The sequence below is a fragment of the Ascaphus truei genome, chromosome 3, assembly GCF_040206685.1.
Source record: "Ascaphus truei isolate aAscTru1 chromosome 3, aAscTru1.hap1, whole genome shotgun sequence".
Lineage (NCBI taxonomy): Eukaryota > Metazoa > Chordata > Amphibia > Anura > Ascaphidae > Ascaphus > Ascaphus truei.
In genome coordinates, this window is record NC_134485.1 from 294684587 (window position 1) to 294706832 (window position 22246).

Consider the following 22246-nt stretch of genomic DNA (forward strand, 5'->3'; position numbering starts at 1 on the left):
GGAAGATGCGGCCTATCTGCAGAAATGAGCAGGTTGGATCACAAGATTGGGAGCGGACGCTCCAAGGGAACCGTGTGTCCCTGTACCAACTAACCTATGAGACTAAACCAGAGAGATGACCGCCCGGGAGGAGGCTGAGGCAATTTCGCTGGTCATGCAGGAGCGGAACCGCTGTCTGGAAGCCACCGCCAGCGATACCAAGGTGTCCCAGACATTTTCCCCAGGGCTGGCGTGTCCAACGCTGCTGTAGAACCAGATGAGGTAATGCTCTGGACGAAGTGTTGTTGCCCTGTGGCCAGAGAGGTAATCCCCGTTAGCTGGAGTGATTGCGAGAGGCGTCCAGGATCTGCAGTGTCATCGGAGGCAATGGTGTTACCTGAGCAGAGGGTCCCCAATGCCTTGGAGGATCTTCGTGAGGCAGCATCGGACGTGCCTGCTCCCGGACGGGAGAACCACGCAGATGCCCAGGACCGTCGGAGCAGTGAGGATGCATTTCCTTCCCAGGTTCCAGCGGAGGGATCCATCGGAAAGGTACCGGCTTGTACTTCTAACCGCACCGCAAACCTCAACACCCTTTCGGTGCGACCAGATGTGGTCATAACGGAGGCGACCACCAGGGCGGACACCCGCTCTGGTGAGTAAGGCTCCGACTGACTTATTCTTGCAGACGCACCACGAGCGAGCTAAGGGCAGAGGCTGTAAGGCCTCTATGGACACTGACCAGTATAAAGTGTTGGCCGTAACAGGTCACGGTAGGCCTAATGTACTTGGCACCTCTGAACAGACTGCTGTGCCTAAGGTCTCCACAGACATTGCTCAGGACAATCACAGGGTAACGAAATCTTCCCAGGACTTGAGAAACTGGGCTGTGTTTGATGATGATCCTGCTGGGGGTCGGATACATGAATATGTGCTATTTTCCAGAGAAAGGTCTGTTAGGTCAGAAAGGTCAGGAACACCCTCTAGGGCAGTTTCCATGTCGGATGTGTCCATAACCAGTATAAAGTGGGTGTGGATTCTCCATGTTAGGGTGGGATCCGGGTGTATTATTTTATGTTACAGGTTCGACAACGAATATTCTAAAACTTGCCTTGGAAATTCTGGGGCAATATCCAGGTAATGCTGCCAACATTTTTGTGAAATTTCTGCAGACAGACTAATGGCCCAACTGATTAACACAGCGGGGGTCCCTGGCAGTCCCATTCAAACTGAATGGGACTGCCTGGGACACCAGCTGTGTTAATCCGATGGGCCATTCATTTTTCTGCAGAAATGTCACAGAAAATGTTGCAGCATTACTGGGGTATTGTTGGTGATTGCCCCAGATTTTCCAAGGCAAGTTTTAGAATACTCGTTGTTGCACCTGTATGTCATGAAATGTTATGTCATGAACTGTTATGCATTGTCCCAGGTTATTCAATTTAGGGATTGTCTGTAAATTGGGTTCTCAGTGGGGTCTGTGAGATTCCACCAGGGGAGTGTGTAGCCATGTATCCTCTTGGCTACTAATCTGCCCTGCCTAACACATACAGTATGCCCTGGTACCAGTGCAGGCAGTGTTAGTGTTAATCTGGGTTCCACTGCAGTAAACAACTCCCGTTAGTGGGAGGGGGTGGGTGGGCCAGAGGGCCGTGTGCTGCCCTATCAGTGGCTCAGGCCTAGGACCCTCCACTGGGTACAAAAGGGACAGCAGGTTCAAATTTAGTAGTGTTGGAAGTGTGGAGCCAGGGCTCTGGCCACCTTCCTTCCCTTCCCGCAAGGGAGTGGGGTAATGACCCTTACTCCACCAGGGGGAAGGGGAGCAAAGGACAGACATGCACCCATGTACGAGATGAGAGCTCTATGGTTTCCTTAAAGCCTGTCCTGTCTTCCCTATTACTATCGTCGGACACTCAGCAATCCTGTAAGCCACACAGGTACAGCACAACTAGAGTGCAGGTAACAGTGAACTCTCCCAGAGGGTGGAGGAACACCTGCTACAATTATAACAAGATTTGCATTAGCTTTTGGTAATGCACATGAAAATATCCATTAATTGCGCTGCCTTAATAACACACCTCAAAGTTTGATCAATACGCATCTGCAGTTTATTAGAGAACATGTCTGAGACATGTAAATCACAGTTAATAGTGCTACTACTTTGATGTATAGACATTATTTTTGCATCTCATTATCATCATTAAGAAAAATAACGTTTGTTAACTATTTCATGAAAGTCACATTATTAGGTCAAAATTAACAGCCTTTTGAGTATCTACACCTTAGGACTAAAAGTGAAGTGAATTACACTGTATTAGTTATTTTTGTTGGTTGCTCATGGTCACCCGACTCCTTTTCAATAAAAACTTGAGTGACACAATGATGGTAGTGCGTGTTCCATGGATAGTTGTGTCCCTTTTAGTTCCATTACCAAATAATGATGCATTACTTTTTAAGGAGTTCTCTCTTATTACATTTAAAATATATATATATATTTATATATATATATATTTCATAGAATAATACATGTCATTCTATTTCAGAATTTTTTTTTTTAATTAACGGTATTTCCTGTCTTTTTATTTTGCTATACCACTTGATTCTGTAGCTTACCAACCTTGACTAAAATAGCTTGACTAATACCCTTAAATCTGCATGACAACCATTTGTCAATATAAAACTACCTATTCTCTGGGATTTTGATATAATTTGCATAAGCCGGATCAAAATATTTTGGCTGTTTAAATATTGAATACCAAAGGGAGTACTTTAGATAAATCTGTTTTGTAAGGGTTCACTTACCAATGTTGCAGTTTTATGTGAACTACAATGTATAAAACAAATTGGAATAATGATGTTATTGTAACATTATTCAAAAATTAGACAACAGTAACATTTGACTGGGGTGCAGTTTTACTTTGGGCACTGAATAGTATATTGATTGTTTAAAAAAATAAATGAGGGAATTACTTTTATTTATATAGTGCAAACAATATTTATTACAAAGTACACAAAGTACACAACAGAATACAGTGAATTCTAATAGAATTAGTTCAACAAAAATGAAGGCACATTATAGGGAAGGGAACCCATGCCCTGGAGAGCTTACAATCTAAATAGCATAGGGAAATTTACAGAGATGGTAGGGGCAGCAGTAACTGCGGTGCACAGCAGTGCATGACCACAATGGTTGATATTCTAAGTGCATTAGTGGCGGTGGCAGATTTCCCATTAGGCCCGGGCATAGGGCGGCAACATTTTGAGCCGGCAAAAATGTCCACCCCCATATACATTTGCTGCGCTATCGGGCCTGTTGGGAAGTCACTTACATATGTCGGGCGCCTCCTTGCTGTCTCGTTTCTGCCGCCCTCTTCCTCCATCCGATTTGCTGCATCAAAAGACACCACGGATGTCACCAACGTGGCGTCACATGGCGTCTTGTTGCCACGGCAATGTGACGTTGCGGCATCAAATGACATCATGATGTCCCGTTACCATGGCAACGAGATGCCGTGTGACATCCGCAGCATCATTTGACGCTGGAAATCGGAAGGATGAGGAGGGCGGCAGAAAGGAGACGGCTGGTATATGTAAGTGTAGAGACAAGGTGTATTGTATGTCTTTATTTATATATCTTAAATCTTTACTGTATACAGTGCTGTGAATTGTCTCTGAACAATGTAAACTTTATTCATACAGTAATTGTATTTGAAGAATGTACAGTAAAAGACAATATATTATGCTTATCATGCCATGTAGACATATGGAATAACAAAGGATTATAAATTGTCATTCAATGTTATATCAAAAAATGGACAGGTGGCAGAAGTCACTGACTAGTTGGTGGAAATCAGTAACCAATAAGTGGTTGTTTTACTTTAGCTTTACGTTTTAACCCTGAACGTACATGTGAAATTCCTGTGAAATTAATTCATTTGAAATGCATTACTTATTTTTTAATAAGAGCTGGGACTTCAGAGAATAATCCCCAGGCTTTACCACCAGCCATTTCCATCCAAACGTATGGGTCATTAAACCTGAGGCAAAGCTTTGGGCTCTCAGCACTTACTCTTACATGTACGCCTCCATTCAATGCCCTGGCAGGAGATGTTTTTAGTTTTCAAAGCTTAATGTCTCTTTGTGTGCTCTTTTTTCATCATATGATCAGAAATACTTTTTTTTTTTTTTTCTCTCTTTTACTGGTTACATATTGTTATAGCAGAAATAATTAATTATATTTATGGCTAATGCACAATTCTTATAATTGAAAAAGTTAATTAATGTTGCCAAATGGACTTTTGATAAGCATATTTATTTATTTATAAAATATTTTAACAAGAAGTAATACATTGAGAGTTACCTCTCGTTTTCAAGTATGTCCTGGGCAATATGAATTGTTTTGGTGTCTATAGCATTGTGTGGTTGTTTTTGGTGTACAGTATATAGTAGGCATTATTTTAAATCAAGTAAAAATGTTTTTTTTAAATGCTGATTAAGTTGATATGAAAGTCAATGATAATTTTAACTGCTCCTGACATTGTATTAATATTACTGTATATTGTATACACGTGAAATGTTTGGTAATTACACATTAGCGTTGTGCTGCTTAAAGCGGATATTGAGAGAGGCGCATGCGCGGCGGGTATGGGGATGGAAGTGTAGTGCAGCAGCTCCAATACCCGTCGGCAATAATTAGCTAATAAAAGTCATTCTCGACACAGCTACCCTAGATCCGAACATAGCACTGCAGGCAAGAACCTCCGCTGATCAGCCTCATACCACACTAGAGGGATCATGGCCACAACAAGGCTGAAAAACAAACAGAAAACAGATGTGCGCACCTACTGCGCACCTACTTCACGGGGGGAAGCAAAGCCAGGCCGGAAGAGAACCCGGCGGTCTCTGACTCAGACTCGGCCCCGGAGATGGAGGGGACACAGACGGAGCAGGCAGGGATAATCAAGAAAGAGATTGCCAGGTTGCTAACAGACCTAAAGTCTTTCTTCAGAGTGGAAGTGGAGAGCCTCCGAAAAGACATACTCCAGATAGGCACCCGCACGAATGAGCTCGAAGTGAAAATGGAGGAAAGCTCAAGATGTTATCTGGAAACTAATAAATGGATGGGGGAACTGGAAAGCAGGGTAGCGGAGTTAGAGGACAGACAGGAGGATGGCGAAAATAGAGACAGGCGCAATAACCTACGCATACGGGGGAACTGCTGAACAGATGGATGAGCAGCATAATGCCAGGCAAGACGGAGGCCGAACTGACAATGGACAGCTGCCATCGCACCCTGCGTTCGTGCCCAGTGCCCAACAATCCCCCCCGAGATGTGATCCTCCGGCTGCACCATTACAAAACGAAAGAGGAGATCAGCAAGATCACGCGCGCAACCCCTACAGTGACCTATGAAGGAATCACCATGGCGGTATTCCAAGATCTCTCCCCTATAACACTGGCGAGATGGACGGCACTGCTACCTGTCACGAGAGCTCTGAGGGACAGAGACGTCCGTTATCGATGGGCTTTCCCTTTTGCCCTGGTGGTGGTGAGGAACGGCCGCTCTCACGCCCTCAAACACCTTGCAGAGGGGACTGCCTTTCTTAAAAAGCTGGGTATCACCGCTATAGTCACCGGCCCGGGGAGTCCAGAGGCGTGCCCCCCCCGCCCAGCGGAATGGGAAAAAGTGCCCAAGTCGGCGGAGAGGTGTAAAGACAGGATGGATACAGACACGCAGTAACCCTCTAAACAACTGCCGCACTTAAAAGCCGCCTAAAATCACAGTTATGGTTCTACAGGTTACCTGTTATGTTGTTATCAGTACCCCCCTTGTTGAGCGTTGTTCTAAGGCCCACCCGGACTTCAGATGGGGACCAGTGAGACCCACGGTGAGGAAATAGCCCACCTATGACAAGTGCCTGAAATTGAGACGAAAATCCTCCAAAATGGCGTTGCAGGACTTACCTCGCAGAGAAGAAGGGAAAGCGTGGCAAAAATCATGGTGGCAGCAGTTTCGGCGGGACCGTCTGGTAAGCAGAGCGAGCCCGCCCCTAGTCACATCCGTCTCCGCCCTCGTCCAGCCCCCGACTGACGAGCCACAGCCGCATCAGCTGACGAGATCCCGAGGCGCAGCAGAGACCCGGATATCCGGCGGAGAGGACGGCCCACCGGAAGTGCAGCATAGGATGTGTCCCGACACCCCCCGGCAGGGGTACGCGAACTCCGCTGCCGGGGAAGGAAGATGATGTCCAGCGGGCACCAGTGGGAGGCGGCTCAAGAGAGTGGGGGCCGAGAGGGGGCGGCACCCCAGGACAGCTCCTGAGAATTGAAGGAAGGGGGTAGCTCAAGGGAGGGTTGACCCGGAGGCGAGCGTGGTGGTGAGGGCCCAATGAGATGGGGCCTGGTGCTCAGTGAAGGGGGAGGGGGGTCGGCGGCCATTTAGGCAAGATATAAGAAAGGGAGAAGATGGGTTAACGGAGGTCACAGGGGGGATATAATTAGGAGGGAAGGAGGTCTGCAGGCACAGGGGGGGGGGCAGCACCTCGGGTCCCAATTTATTACAGAGACAGGGGTGAGAACACGGTAGCTAGTTCCGGAAAGCGTTGCACTCCCTGGGACATGTAGGTTAGACGCTCCAAGATTCACCTGCAGTTAGACTTAATTGGGTGGGGGGGTGGCTGCCCGAGGATGGACAGTAGAAGCCGGAGGGTGGTAAGGAGACTACCACCAATCCTGCCCGCAGGTATGTGCTCCCGTGACAGGGAGGTGTGCCCAGCCCGCACCCCTGTTAAAGCCCTGGAAACCCATGGTCTGCAGGAGGGACCATGGAGCTGGACTGGGAGGGAGGAGGGTCCAGCGGGAAAGAGTTATTTCCAGGCATTTACCCTGGGGCCCTTAGGGACCACCAGGGTTCTGTTTGTGTGTTTATATGTTTGTTGTTTCCCTTGCTTTTCCCTCATGTCTCCTTCCCTCCATGTACTGGACCCCCGAAGAGAGGGAGTGAATCCCAGTGCACGTCACCATCAAGGACGGCATCACCAGCGAGAGATACACCCCCCGGGTAAGCACCTGCTCCACTTCTGGAACAGCTACACATATAACACACAATTATGGCAGTAACACTTATCTCCAAAAATGTTAAAGGGTTTAACAGCCCAAAGAAACGCAAGGTTGCCTTCTCTGAATTCAGACGAAGGGGTGCTGACGTGGTTTTCCTCCAAGAGACACACTTCAGGACACACAGCAGCCCCAGATTCTTAGACTAAAGTTATAGGCAGTTTTTCCTGGCCTCCGCTAAAGAAAAAAAGAAAGGAGCAGCTATAGTATTCAACAATAGATTCCCTTTCCAGCTAGAGAGAGCAAAACGGGAAAGCAAGGGGAGATATCTTATCTTGGTAGGACTCCTGCAGCAGTGCTGAGTAACTTTGGCCTGCGTATATGCGCCATGAGAGAACGAACCGCAGTTCTTTGAGGAGTTTTTCCAAATACTGCAAAGATGTGCCGAGGGGAATATAATCCTAGCAGGGGATTTTAACAAAACAATAGACCCCCGGCTAGATAGACAGCAGCAAAAATCTAGACACGCAGGAAATGGCCCACTGCTGGAGGGCCTCAGGCAGGGGAGCCTGACTGACATCTGGATGGAACAGCACCCCGGCGAGCGGAGCTATACTTTTTACTCGCACCCACATGAGAGTTACAGCAGGATCGACCACTTTTTTGTGTCCAGTAGAATGGTCCCACAGATATCCGACTCCAAAATACACGATATTACGTGGTTAGATCATGCATCAATAGAGCTGAGATGCACACAGATTAGGCCTACTAGCCCGGGAGCAAACTGGAAACTTAATGAATCACTGATTAAGATACCAGAACTAGAGAAAATGGTGAAAGAGGAGATTAGGCAATTTTTTCGGACTAATCTGGGCAGTGTGGAATCCCACACAATTCTGTGGGAGGCTCACAAAGCCACGATGAGGGGGGTGCTGATAAGCATAGCAGCAAAAAAGAAAAAACAGAGGGATGCCAAATTGACACAGTTATATATGAGGTTACATGAGCTCTCTGCATTACATAGCCGATCAGTCAGAGGAGATACCCTAAAGGAGTTGAAGGACGTAAGGACTGAGCTTAACCTCCTCCTCACTTCCAGGGCCGAGAAGGACTTGAGTTGGACACAGAAAATTTTATGAGAAAGCCAACAAGCCGGACACAATGTTAGCCAATCGACTCCGCAATAGACAACCAAATTACAATATACAAGCAATTAGAACAAAGTCAGGGGAGCTATCCTCTAACCCTAAAGTTATAGTAGATGAATTTAAACAATACTACGCTCAGTTGTACAATGGGGAGAAAGTGGTTCATAATGTAAATACAAGGCGCAGACTGCGGGAGTTCCTAGCAGATGCTGCTCTGCCACAGTTGGGCACGTTGGAGCGAGAGGCGATACAGAGAGATTTCACACAGGAAGAGCTGACTGCGGTAGTCAAAAGCTTGAAGTCTTCCAAGGCCCCGGGCCCGGACGGGTTCTCTAATTTGTACTATAAAAAATTAATTGGAATACTAGCTCCACACATGCTCCGGTTATTTAACGGGGTCCTGGCGGGAGAGCCCTTCCCGGTTCAGATGCTCCAGGCGTCAATTTCCTTGATTCACAAGAAGGACAAAGATCCCACAAATTGCCAAAGTTATAGGCCGATATCGTTGATAAATTCGGATGTTAAAATTTATTCTAAATTACTGGCCAATCGACTAAGTGTCATCCTGCCTAGGCTGATCCATCCGGACCAGGTTGGCTTTATTAGACAAGCGGCCGATAATACCAGAAGGGTAATAGATATAATTGACTTTGTCAATACCAGCAAGGTTCGGAGCTTGGTGTTAAGCCTGGACGCGGAGAAAGCCTTTGACAGGATAGACTGGCCATACCTGGAGACCACGCTTGGGGCATTTGGATTTGGGGAAAAGATTTTAAGGGCGATAAAATCATTATACACGGCTCCTGCAGCGAGGGTCCTTCACCAGGGCTTCCCCTCCGAGTTGTTTCCAATCAAAAGTGAGACGAGGCAGGGGTGCCCGTTTTCGCCCTTGCTCTTTGCCCTATGCATCGAACCACTAGCAGCACACATACGTAGTAATAGAGACATAACGGGGGTCCAAATTAATTCACAGGAGCACAAATTAGCGTTATATGCAGACGACATTATTCTGACAATTACTAAACCACTCACCTCTCTCCCCAACTTGTTTGCGCTTTTGGGGCGGTTCAACCAGATCTCAGGTTTCAAGATAAACCAATCAAAGACTGAGTCGATGGGCCTGAACATCCCTGACGAGATGCAAAAACTATTAGAACTCAATTTTGAGTTTAAATGGCAGCCCAGGTCCATCAAATACCTAGGGGTGAATATCACAAAAAATATAGCCTCCCTATATCAAGCAAATTATCCCAGTCTAGTAAGGACTCTGAAAAAGGAATTGCGAGACTGGTCAACGTATGGTATTTCATGGCTGGGCAGAATTTACAGTGTTAAGATGAACATTCTCCCCCGGATACTGTACTTGTTTCAAACTCTCCCGATACCCGTAGTAAGGTCCGAGATTAAGGATTTACAAAATTCAATAACATCATTTATATGGAAAGGCAAAAAAGCCACGGATAAAGGCAGCAATTATGCTGAAACCTAAGGAAGCGGGAGGCCGGGCAGTGCCATGCTTGTTATCCTATTATAAGGCGGACCAGTTGTGCCAAATTACGCAATGGCATGGTGACCCAGAGCTGCAAAGGTGGGTGTCACTGGAGAGGGAATTGTGCGCCCCACTGGAGCTCAGGGATCTAATCTGGTACCCGAAAAAAAGAATAAAAGTTATAAAAGATCCTTTGACATCAGTGCTCAACTCACTCTCGGTCTGGGAGGTGTCGAAATATAGCTGTTCATTGACCTCTGAACACACACTAATGGCCCCTCTATATAGTAACCCGGATTTTGCTCCTGGACTAGAGGGGAAGAACTTTTCGCTCTGGCGACAACTAGGGGTCCATAGACTAAAAGACCTGGAGGGCAGCAACACTATTAAATCATTTGATCAATTGAAGTCAGAAACAGGCACAGCTAACACAGAATTTATTATATACCTCCAGGTCCGGGCATTTTACAACAAACACACGGTGAGACCACCCTTAACGAATTTTGAAAGGCTCTGCGTGCGGGGCACTGACACGCGGGGACTGATCTCCACTCTGTACAGAAATGTGGTCGGTTCTGACAAAGATGACACAAACAGACCCAGATTCATGAGTCAATAGGAGTCAGACCTACAAGAAACATTAGAGGACGAAGACTGGACAGCAATATTTAAGGCAGCAGCCAGTAGCTCGATCTGCACAACATAGAAGGAGAACTCAAATAAGGTATTGTTGAGGTGGTATCTAACCCCAGTTAGATTAGCTAAATTTATCAAAGGTGCTTCCCCGCTCTGCCCGCGGCAGTGCGGGGAACCAGGTGATCTGGTACACATGCTGTGGTCCTGCCCGAAGCTTATGCCAGTTTGGCAACAGATCCGAGATTGGCTGCAGAGGATCTTAGGCCTCAAAATTCAGCTAGACCCGTGGCTGTTCCTCCTAAGCAAACCCACAGACGAAGTCTCGAGAACGGGGAACAAATTAATAGCACATTTTGCAACAGCTATGCGGTGCGAGACCGCAGCATTATGGAACCAGAACGCAATTCCATCAATAGACAAAATCAGAAATCGAATTTGGTTTGTATACCAGATGGAAAAGTTAACAAGTCTGGTTAACGATACTGGCTCAAAATTTCAAAAAGTCTGGCTGCCTTGGCTAGCCCAGACGGACATTCCGGGGTTGAGCAATGCCACCATCTGGCTTTAATAGGACAAAATGAGTTCTCCTTGGATGCACAGACAAGGTGACAGAACAGACTCAGAGGACTGACGGTAGGCCCCCCTTATAGGGAGCTAGGTCTCAGCTGATGCTTCAAAACTCCAATAAGTGGGAGAGCCACAGTACCGTGAGATGGTGGTGACCGTCCGACAGAGAGTTCCAGGAAGCGAATGGGAGCGCCTTCCCAACCCTCCTCCTCCCCCCCCTCACCTCCCCTTATCCCTCTACCTGTCTATGTCCTGTTGTCTTCCCTTCCCTCTGTCTGTTAAATGTGGTATGTCTGATGTTGAGTCTGTCCACCAGGACAGTGCAATGTAATGTGTTTATACGACTTATACCTGAAAATAATAAAAAGAAAGTTGAAAAAAAAAAAAAAACGGATATTGACTTATTCATGACATTTTTGGGGACACATGTCCAGATGTTTGCTTAAAATGATCTTCCATGAATACTGTTGAAAAATATAAAACTATGAAAATGTCGCTTCTTTTATAACAAGCTGTTTTGTAGAAGTTTTTAATCCAAAATTATGTGTACTTTCTCATAGTCTAATCACCAAAAATGTATCAAAAGCAGTAAAAAAAAGTTTTTTTAAATTGGGCAGTGTTTTTCAATCCTCACCTATGGGAACCCCAGTCAAATTATTTTTTGGGGATAATAAATGACCTACACATTTATTTATAAAATAACTGCATAAGTGTTTGGTAATTAATTGGTTGACCCCTAAATCTGATGGCAGCTGAAGCTCTTTGAGGAGAAGGTGGATAAACACTAGTGTAGAGTATCAAGTCAACATGTAGTGCACTAGAGTCTTACCGTTAAGCTAATGTATCTGTACTATAACTGTAAATCAACAAGGGCACTTGTTTAGTAAGTTTAACATGTTCCTTCTAGGTGAACTTTGTCTCCATTACTACTTATTTGAATCTAACATTAATGCCCGAAAGGTTTCAAACTTGTGACCTGAAACAAATTATATGTAACACCTCTACTCCCCCCCCCCCTCCCCTAAGGAGATCTGATGGTATATAGAGTGTTAGTGGTGCGGTGGTGCATACCTGTTGGTTCTCAGGAGGTCTGAGTCTCTGCAGATTTACTAGGGTGAGACAACAGGACAGGCTTTCAGGATGGTGCAGGAACCTTTGTAGTGAGTCAGTCAGAAGTCAGGAACAGTACAACCAGATTTTATTGTTGGACCAGCTCATGCAATCCTTCATTTAAGAGAGTTACTATTCTTCATATGTTCAAAGTACACATCCCTCATAGCTTGCATGCTTCTTCCATGAACTATGCCCCAGAGGCTTGAGGTCCCTGAGGTTAATCCTTTGCCTCCAAACCCCCTGATGCAGGGTAGAATCAGAACCTACTCCCTAAGGTGTTGGCTGCCCTGGGTGAACTCTCTACATTTGAAAGGGAGCCACCCCCCTTCTGGCACATGTTCTAATGGTCCCCAGCCTGCACCTGGAGACTGATACAAATTGACATGCCAGTGAGGAGACACATGCTGGCCCATGTGAAAGGAATTTAACCCTAACACTACCTGCTCCTTACCAAGACGTATGGTGTTAGGGCCAGAGAGCATATAGCCAGGGCACATGGCTACATATACATCTACTGTACTTGTATTTGTTACTGCAACTTTACATTCCCATATGATTGTACTAAATGAGTATGTCTAAAGTTATCCAAAATGAATGTCTTTGTCTCTTACATTTCCTAGAATAGGCCAGCATGGATAAATGTGTATGTAGCAAAATATGATAGTCAGTAGAATATAGGTGACTATATGTTTCAGTGCATATGCAATAATACACCATACACAAATCCTATTTATCTGAAAAGCGCTTCATATAGCAGAATTAATGTAATCAACTTCTCACCCTGCGCTGTTATTTTGTGTAGATATGTTAGTAAAGTGGAAGAAGAGGTAAGAGGCACAACACAGAGCAACAAGTCTATACTCCATCTCTTATGTTGGTTTATTTAAGATAGTACTCAACGTACAGAAGAGCAGGATAATTTTTTTCCAAATGCAAGCTGAACTATAGTTCTAGAGTAGATCAAAAGCTGGTACCCATAACAGCTTATTAACATATTGTTAGGAGAGATAGTCTACAGTTACAGTAGTTACAGATCTGGCATGATTCTCTTACTACCCACTCACCTAATTAGTATCATAAGGGTGAGTTTGGAGAGGAAGGTGATCCAAATTTAGATGGCATATATTGTTAAATACAGTATTAATCATTCTTAAACTTACAGATTTGTCTTCCCTACATAAAATGTTTTCTGTCCTTAGCTTAAAAGATTGTAATAGCTGAGGTGATGGTGGTGTCACAAATCTAAGAACGAGGCCTGCAGATTAATTGGGCTACAGTTCCTTAGCAAAGTGAACAGACAATTAATTAAAACAATATGAAGATAGTTCTTCCAAATATAATAAATGGGTAGCACAAAGTTATAACTAACATTATGGCCAGGGTTATTAGGCTATTGCATATTTGGAGAGACACTGATTAAAGATCCCTAGTGACACAAAACATTGATTTTCACCAAATTCTTCTACTTAAGCAGCACAGTATTTAATCTACAAAAGTTGAATTGACTCCTTCCATGACTGATCTGAAAATTGGAGATGTGTTATTTTGTCTTTTTTGTTTGGAGTGATACCCCAAGAGGCACATAGTCCAAAGGCAGCCACTTAAGAAATACAATATAATTTTAATGTAAGGTAAAACTATATGTATCTAATATAGTTATAAAGGGATCATTATGAAAATGACTCATTTAAATTATACTATTTAATGTCTAATTATTAGTTCCAATTAGATTGTATGCTTCTCGGAGCAGGGACCCCTCTTCCTACATGTTACTTTTATGTCTGAAGCACTTATTTCCATGACCTGTTATTTATATTTGTTATTTATATGATTGTCGCGTATTACTACTGTGAAGCGCTATGTACATTAATGGCGCTATATAAAGAAAGACATACAATACAATAATGTTTTTAAGGGGTAGCCTGTCTTTAATTCTGGTGTTCAGTGCCTATATAATTCTCAGTCTCTTCTCTAAACACTTTCTACTGCTCCTTTTCTAACTCTTGCTGCTCTAAAACAATTGAAGGCCCAGATCCAGAAATCTCTGTTAAGTCGCTTAACATGGCGTTAACCCAACTTAATGCCACATTAAAACTAATAGTGTATCTTTGAAGGACAATAACATAATATTAAGTCATGTTTTCTCCCATAAACTATAACAGACATTAGTTAAAATGACATGCAAATTATATACAGATGAGACATAGCATTGCACATTCAGTAAAGTCTGTTAAGGTTAAAGCAAGTAGCTTAATGTTATGGTCTTTAAGTTATACCTAATGTTGGCGTTACTCCTGTCCAGACTCTTATTTATTTGCAAAATGTTTTACCAGGATGTAATACATTGAGAGTTACCTCTCGTTTTCAGGTATGTTCTGTGCACTGTTATGGTAACAATACAAGGTTACAGAAAACGAACAGGGTTATACATTATATTTAAAGATATTTCATGAACAGCTAAAGATAATATATGATATATGTGTATGTAACAGTTACAGATTATGTTATCCGCATACATGTGCATTGAGGCTCCCTTACAAGCTGCAGGAAGATCATTAATGAAGATTGAGAAGAGTAGGGGCCCCAGAACAGAGCCTTGTGGGACACCACAGGTGACATCCAAGGGGTTGGAGTTAGAGCCCGAGATAGACACATGTTGGGATCTACCTGATAGGTAGGAGTGAAACCAGTTCAAAGTGTGTTCCCTTATTCCAGAGCACTGGAGATTATTTAAACAAGATAACATAATCAACAGTATTAAAAGCCTTTAAAAAATCTAGGAAAATTGCACCAGTGTCAGGATTGCCTAGACCTCCTGCCTAGCCATAGCTTCCTTGTCCACTGGGTGTGCTGCTGCCTTCTGTTGGCTCTGGGTTCCTCTGTCTGTCTGTCTTCTTGTTGCTCCTGTCTCTGTCCTTATAGCTTGCTTCCTGTCTGTTGGTTTTGCCTTTGCTTCAAGTCAGACTCCCATGCACATGCCTGTCTTTGATCCTGATCTGTTTATGTACCTGTACCTGTATTATAGTCTGTTCACAGTAAAGGTCCTTGCTAGTAATCTGGCTTGTCCCTGGTTATTCCTGCTCCCCGGTCTCAGTCCCTGCTCCCTGTTCTCAGTCCCTGTCCTGCCCCGCCTGTCCTGTTCCAGTCTCCTCGTTGCCGACCTCTGCTTGTTACCTGACTTCGCTACCTGCCGCCTGCCTCGGACCCCTGCTTGTTACCTGACTTCGCTACCTGCCACCTGCCTCGGACCCCTGCTTGTTACCTGACTTCGCTACCTGCCGCCTGCCTCAGACCCCTGCTTGTTTCCTGACTGCGCTGTCTGCTGCCTGTCTAGGACCCTCTGATTGTGACCCCTACTACGCTTCCTGCTGTTCCGGCCACCGAGATCCTACCCGCCACAGGAGTCCCCGTGACAACCAGTATGTTGTCCCAGTTCTATTCCACTCATTGCAAACTTTTAAGAGGGTAGTTACTGTGAAGTGTCTTGTGCTAAAGCCAGATTGGAGTTAGCTAAGTAAAGTTGCCTTGGTATAGTAATCGCTTAATTATTTATTTATATATTTATAAAAATGTTTTAGCAGTAAGTTATACATTGAGAGTTACCTCTCATTATCAAGTATGTCCTGGGCACAGAGTTATAACAATCCATGATTACATTAAAAGAAAAGAGGTTATAAAGTCAATTTACAGACATTTCATGGACAAATAAAATTTGAAAATTGGGTACAGTGGATAAAAGGCCTTGTGCATTTCAGATTGAAATAGAGAAGCTTTAACATCACAACACATCAGATAACAGCAGTAAATGGCTCAAACCCTTTGGCTGCCCTTTGACTGCGCCAAAGGCTGTCCACCTTTGGGGTGACACAGATGTACACTGAAGGGGTTCAGATTAAATCCAGCTGCAAATACAACATTATTTGTGTCTTCTTGGCTCATTAACATTGCAGTTGTTGGAGTTGACGTTCTAGTAAGTACAAGCAAATGTTAACCTTTAGCACGCTGGTCCTGTGCAGAGGGCAGCAGCATCCCATAATTGGGAGTGGACACATTTTTCCATGCCTTTGGATAGTATTGGGGGAAGAGATTGGTCTGTAGTTTGAGACACTGTTTTTGTCCCCACTTGTAAATATTGGGACAACTCTGGCAGTTTTCCAGGTCTTTGGGATAGGGCCTGAAGAAAAAATAGAGTTGATTAGAGAAGCAAGTGGTATGGCAATGGCTGGGGCACCAAGTCATAATAATAAAAATAGCTTGTTCTTGTATAGCGCTGCTAGTTTTTATGCAGCACTTTACAGAGACATTTGTGCAGATACAGTCCCTGTCCTGTAGAGCTTACAATCTATGCTTTTGGGTCCTGAGGCACAGGGAGATGAAGTGACTTATGCAAGGTCACAAGGAACAGACACAAGGAATTGAACCAGGATCCCTTGCTTCAAACTCAGTGCCAAAGTCAATATCTTTACTCACTGAGTGACTCCTTCTCTCAGAACTTTGATTGCAGTAGGTCAGGTCCACCAGCTTAGTTTTAATTTGAAAGGGTATTATGGTGCTCAAGCATGAAATCCCATCACTAATAAGTACAGAGGGACATAAATAATGTGCAACCTAATAAGGGGCTCCAGTTACCCTGAAGGCAGGGGTAGTTGCATGAAAACACCCACCCCTCACCTCATTGGGCTGGCCCCAGGTATTACTCACAATGGTTGAAGTCACCAGGGATCCTCTCAGTTTGCGTGCTGTCGCCAATGGGAGAATTCCAGTACAGCGCTTTGTGATGCAACGCACAGCAAGAAGGTGGTAACAGCAGGTCTGGCAAAAATCTTCTTTATTGGAGGAACATTAAAAACGGAAGGCTGCAACCTTCTACGCGTTTCGTGCAGTGAAAATTGCACTTTATCAAGAAGTAGTGAGGAGTGCTTGCGTAATCTTTGTCACAGTAGACACGGTAGACAAGGTCTTTTAACACATTTATATTTTTGGGATCATTCAACAGGCAAAACAAAGAAGAAAATATGTCCTCCGGCACGTTGTCTCAAGTATATTCGTTTTAGTCCAAAATAGAAATAAGAGAAGATAGCAATGTATCAATACAGGTTAATTAACCCTTAAAGTTCATACATTTGAATGCATGCACTTACAATTTTGCATAGCTTGTGGTGTAATTCTTTTCCTATCCGGTGTGTCAGAGGTTAATCTAGCCAGGCTAGGTCTCCAAAACATATAGAGACCTAGCCTGTCTAGATTAACTGCTGACACCCCGGATAGGAAAATAATTACAACACAATCTATGCAAAATTGTAAAGTGCATGCTTTTTTAACTTCAAAACGAAGCTGGTTGCTTTGCTATTTAGAACAGAGCAACTTTGAAAAGCCCGCCCTAGCTTCATCGACTCAAGTCACAGGAAGGTCTGGTTCTCTGACTAGACTGTCTCCTTACATACACATTGCTAAGCTATACTTAGCATGGAGGTAGGAGGAGCAACCAATCAGGGCGTGGAAATTCTTCCCCACCAGCCAATAGGAATAGGGTCTCGTCCTTTGGCTGACGTTAGAGGAGGAAGCGTTCCAAGCCGGTTCTAAAAGCCGGGTGAGTGGGAAATATGAGGGAAGCACTAACGAGCTGTATCTCCCCCAGCTAATAAAGGGAGAAATGCTGCACACTGTCAAATAATGAATAAAAGATACAAATACCGTTGCTCCTGGTTCAGGATTCTCTGTAATAATCCAAAGTATAATGAAGGGTAGAGGAACAGGGCTCCACGGATTTCTAAACAAACTAATTTATTGCTAACAAGATAACTTGACATTTCACCCACACTTGCCCTTTCTCAAAAGCATCATGCCATTCTGCCAAGTGTGGCCGAAACGTCAAGTTATCTCCCCCAGCAAACCCATTGCCACCCGCTAGGCAGGCTCCACCAAGTCTGGCAGATACAAAAGGTGTCCTCACAGGGTGCCCTTTGATCTCCGAACTTGGCAATTCGCCCTTCCTTGCCCACAAAATGGTCTTCTCACCTCTGGACATCCTCTCCTCTTTAAACTATGGACTCTATACAGACATGCCGGCATCTACTGTATGCTGATGCCCTTGCTGACTTTATAGAGTCTTATAGCAAATGTCTAAAACCTTTTAACGTACACTTTATTATAGGCTAAAGCAGTAAAATTCTGGGCATTACTGAAATCCCTGCTCTCTGATTGGCTAGATTTCTGGGCATTATTCATTCAGTAATGCCTGGAATTTTTTGCAGCTTGCAATGTGTTTATTTCGATCAGCCGATCAGCCAATCAGCTTTCAGAACAGCTCTGAGACAGGGCAGGGGATTTGTCAGAAGGCAGCAACAGCTCTGAGACAGGGCAGGGGATTGGTCATGAAGTATCAGCCACGGGTTGACTCCTCTCCCTCACTCCGTAAACAGGAGATGACTGAGAAGTTTCAGTTGAGTTGAGGGGGGGGGGAAGGAGAGAGTCTGCAAAAGCAAGTGAATGGCTGTCTGCAGTTTGTTTATGTGTGTGTGTGTCAGTGTCAGCAGTAGTGTTTATGGGTGTAGCAGCAGTGTGTGTGTGGTGTGCTGCTGTGTGTGTGTAGCAGCAGTAGAGTTTGTGTGTAGCAGCAGTTTGCGTGTGTGTAGAGCTGCTGTGTTGTGTGTAGAGCTGCTGTGTTGTGTGTAGAGCTGCTGTGTGTGTGTCAGTGTCAGCAGCAGTGTGTGTTTATGGGTGTAGCAGCAGCAGTGTGTGTTTGTGTATGTGTATGTGTGTGTGTGTGTGTGTGTGTGTGTGTGTGTGTGTGCTGTTGTGTTTTATGTGTGTGTAGCAGCAGCAGAATTTGTGTGTAGCAGCAGTTTGTGTGTGTGTGTAGAGCTGCTATGTTGTGTGTAGAGCTGCTGTGTTGTGTGTAGAGCTGCTGTGTTGTGTGTAGAGCTGCTGTGTGTGTGTGTAGAGGTGCTGTGTTGTGTGTAGAGCTGCTGTGTGTGTGTCAGTGTCAGCAGCAGTGTGTGTTTATGGGTGTAGCAGCAGCAGTGTGTGTGTGTATGTGTATGTGTGTGTGTGTGTGTGTGTGTGTGTGTGTGCTGTTGTGTTTTATGTGTGTGTAGCAGCAGCAGAATTTGTGTGTAGCAGCAGTTTGTGTGTGTGTAGAGCTGCTGTGTTGTGTGTAGAGCTGCTGTGTTGTGTGTAGAGCTGCTGTGTGTGTGTCAGTGTCAGCAGCAGTGTGTGTTTATGGGTGTAGCAGCAGCAGTGTGTGTGTGTATGTGTATGTGTGTGTGTGTGTGTGTGTGTGTGTGTGTGTGCTGTTGTGTTTTATGTGTGTGTAGCAGCAGCAGAATTTGTGTGTAGCAGCAGTTTGTGTGTGTGTGTAGAGCTGCTATGTTGTGTGTAGAGCTGCTGTGTTGTGTGTAGAGCTGCTGTGTTGTGTGTAGAGCTGCTGTGTGTGTGTGTAGAGGTGCTGTGTTGTGTGTGTGTGTATTTAGAGCTGGTGTGTGTGTGTGTGTGTGTGTGTGTGTGTGTGTGTGTGTGTGTGTGTGTGTGTGTGTGTGTGTGTGTGTGTGTGTGTGTGTGTGTGTGTGTGTGTGTGTGTGTGTGTGTGTAGAACTGCTGTGTGTGTGTATAGAGCTCCAGTGTGTGTGTGTGTGTGTGTGTGCAGAGGGGGCGGCAGTGTGTGGATATAGCTAGCTGCAGTGTAAGCATTTATAGAGGTGGTTTAATGTATTTACCATTTTATTTTAATAAAAAAATCTATATAACAATACAAAAGTGTTTATTATTTATGAAAAAGCCTACATTTAGCTTATGAGTAATGATACCCTCAGAACAGGGCATTATTGGCCAGTAATGCCCTGTTATTCAGGGATTATTACTTAAATAAAGTATACACATACAGTATACTTAGAGAGGAAATGGATTTGGGATATTTGGTCTTGAAATCCAGGAGTTTGGGGGACTGCACCCAGCGTACTGGCAAATCATGCCCGCTCTCCGGGTAGAATTAAAGGACTACTGATAACTTTGAGCCTGAACTTCTGCAACAAAATAATTGTATTTCTACCCAAATATCACCCCTAAAACTGACACGCAAGAAATCTCACAGTTCTAGGGCCAAGGGAACATGAAAACAGAAAAAAGCAGGGGTCACTTTATTTTCAACATGTATTATCCCTGGTCCCTGGCTTATGGTGCTTATATAGCTACACGGGAACCCACGGTTCCAGGGGTAACAAGAGGGCTTAACCTTAATTAGATAGCCTGGTTACCCCCTCCCGTCACAATCTCCTCTTCAGATACTGGGACAAATTGAAAATAAATTGTGAGCACTGTTGAGTGAGGGTGGGGCTGTAGGTGTTCTCCCAGATTGAGCTTCATGTTTGTAATTCGGATTGTGTTTTGAGAATAGGGAAGTAGCACATCCCACAAAGTATTAATTCGATGTGTTTGCTATGTCAGTGGCATTTGTCAGGGTAATATCATCTATTTTTGATATTAGATGGATGTTGATGGCTAGAAGGCTGGAATATATTGTTGATGACCTTACAGAAGTTTGCTAGATTTTATGTATTTGGGTGAAGATTTTCAGAGTAATATTGAATTATTGTACTGTAAGTCTTGTTTGCCTTGTGCATGTATTACAAAGGCACCTGTAGTTATTAAGATCCTTGGTTGTGCCAGTTACTTTGTATCTTTTCCTCAAGGCATTCCTAAACTGTAGAGTGCTATAAGGTCACTTGTAACCTATGGAAGGTGGACACCCAATAATTTTATTATGCTTAGCGGAGCATGGATATCACAGAGTTTTAAGAGATTGGAAATAATCAAACGCGGAATCAGGGTCAGGTATCAAGTTGATTCTGTAACAAAGGCAGTAGGTACAATCAGCCACACACTGTCATGGGTTACAATTTCTCAATATTCTACTAAGTAGAACTATAGGGATTGATTGTACTGTACACTATTGTATCATCACTGAAAATGTCAGTTACAATACCCAAGGATTGAATTCTGGTGGGACTAGAAGATAGAATCCAGTCTAGCAAGGAATGGTTGTGCAATTTTAGGTTTGTCCGTGTGGGTTTGGAAATTAGTTGGGTTAGGTTTAGTGACTTGAGTTGTGTCGGCATTTTGTTGTTTTTAGGGCAAAGCCAATTAAGGTTGAAATTACCAAGAACTAAAAGCTCACATTTTACTCAGTGAGGAAATTGCGCCAAGAAACTGAGTGATGTCAGTCAGGGATTATAGTCGTGTTTTAGGGGGGGTGACAATTGCTAGAAATAAGAATGGGCTTAGAGAAGGGGAGGCAAATGTTATCAACTAGGATTTTAAAAGAGGGTTTGCTTGGGGGGCAATTAGGGACACAGAAACAGGGCTTTGCAGTGTCTGGATGGATGTAACGCAACAGTCATGCGTCATTTAAAAAATCAAAGCATTATTTCCCTTTCCTCTCTCTCTCTCCACCTCAGCAAAAGCCCTATTTTGGGCTTGAATGAAAAAGAGTTACACCAAAACTGGCATTACATAAAGTTATTGGGAAATAATGCAACATTATGCTACAATTACGTGACTTTAAGTCTACAGTATGCTAATGAGATGAGGAAACAATGTTAACTCAGATAACATGAGATCCTTTCCTCTTTTGGATAACCTCATGTTATGAGCATTGTGGATTTTGTCAGAATGTGCCAGTGTTGCTTCCCATGCTGACTCTTTCCTTTTCTTCCTTTTACAGAGAACAGGAGATAATCTGTAGTTTTTAATTTTCATTCAATATGTTTTATTGTGGCAGACAGAGATCATACCACTGTCATCTAAGTCCTACCACTCTGCTGCCCACATAGGGCTGATATGGAATGCAGTAAGAGCTGGGAGACAGCACAGATTTAGGCATATCCCTGAATTACAGAAGCTAAACAAATCTGGAAGGTCAATACCTATTGCCTTTCCCCTTTACTAAAATGGTTAAATAAGGCCATTTTTGCCCACCAAGTAAATCTTACACTGACCACCTTAAACTATCCCTTGTTTCTAGAAGTGATAGGAAAGGCATGTGTATTAAAATTAGCTATATGATTAATGATGGAAATGTTTACAGCAAATCAGTGTATCTTGAAAAGTTTTTGATTTTTTGTATACATATTTATTACTTTAATATCAGAAAGATTAGAGATATGTTTGTTTTATAAAAAAAAATTGTGAATTGTGTGAATGCCTTGTGATTATTTTTTTTTTTTAGCTATTGTCACAATATCCAGATATATGTTATATCTGT

At 43.9% G+C, this 22246-nt stretch overlaps 1 protein-coding gene across 7 annotated transcripts in view; it reads left to right on the plus strand.

Annotated features, from left to right (window-relative positions):
- PCDH9 (protocadherin 9) overlaps window positions 1-22246 on the plus strand; it is a 2211246-nt gene that overhangs the window by 857432 nt on the left and 1331568 nt on the right. The window lies entirely within an intron of this gene.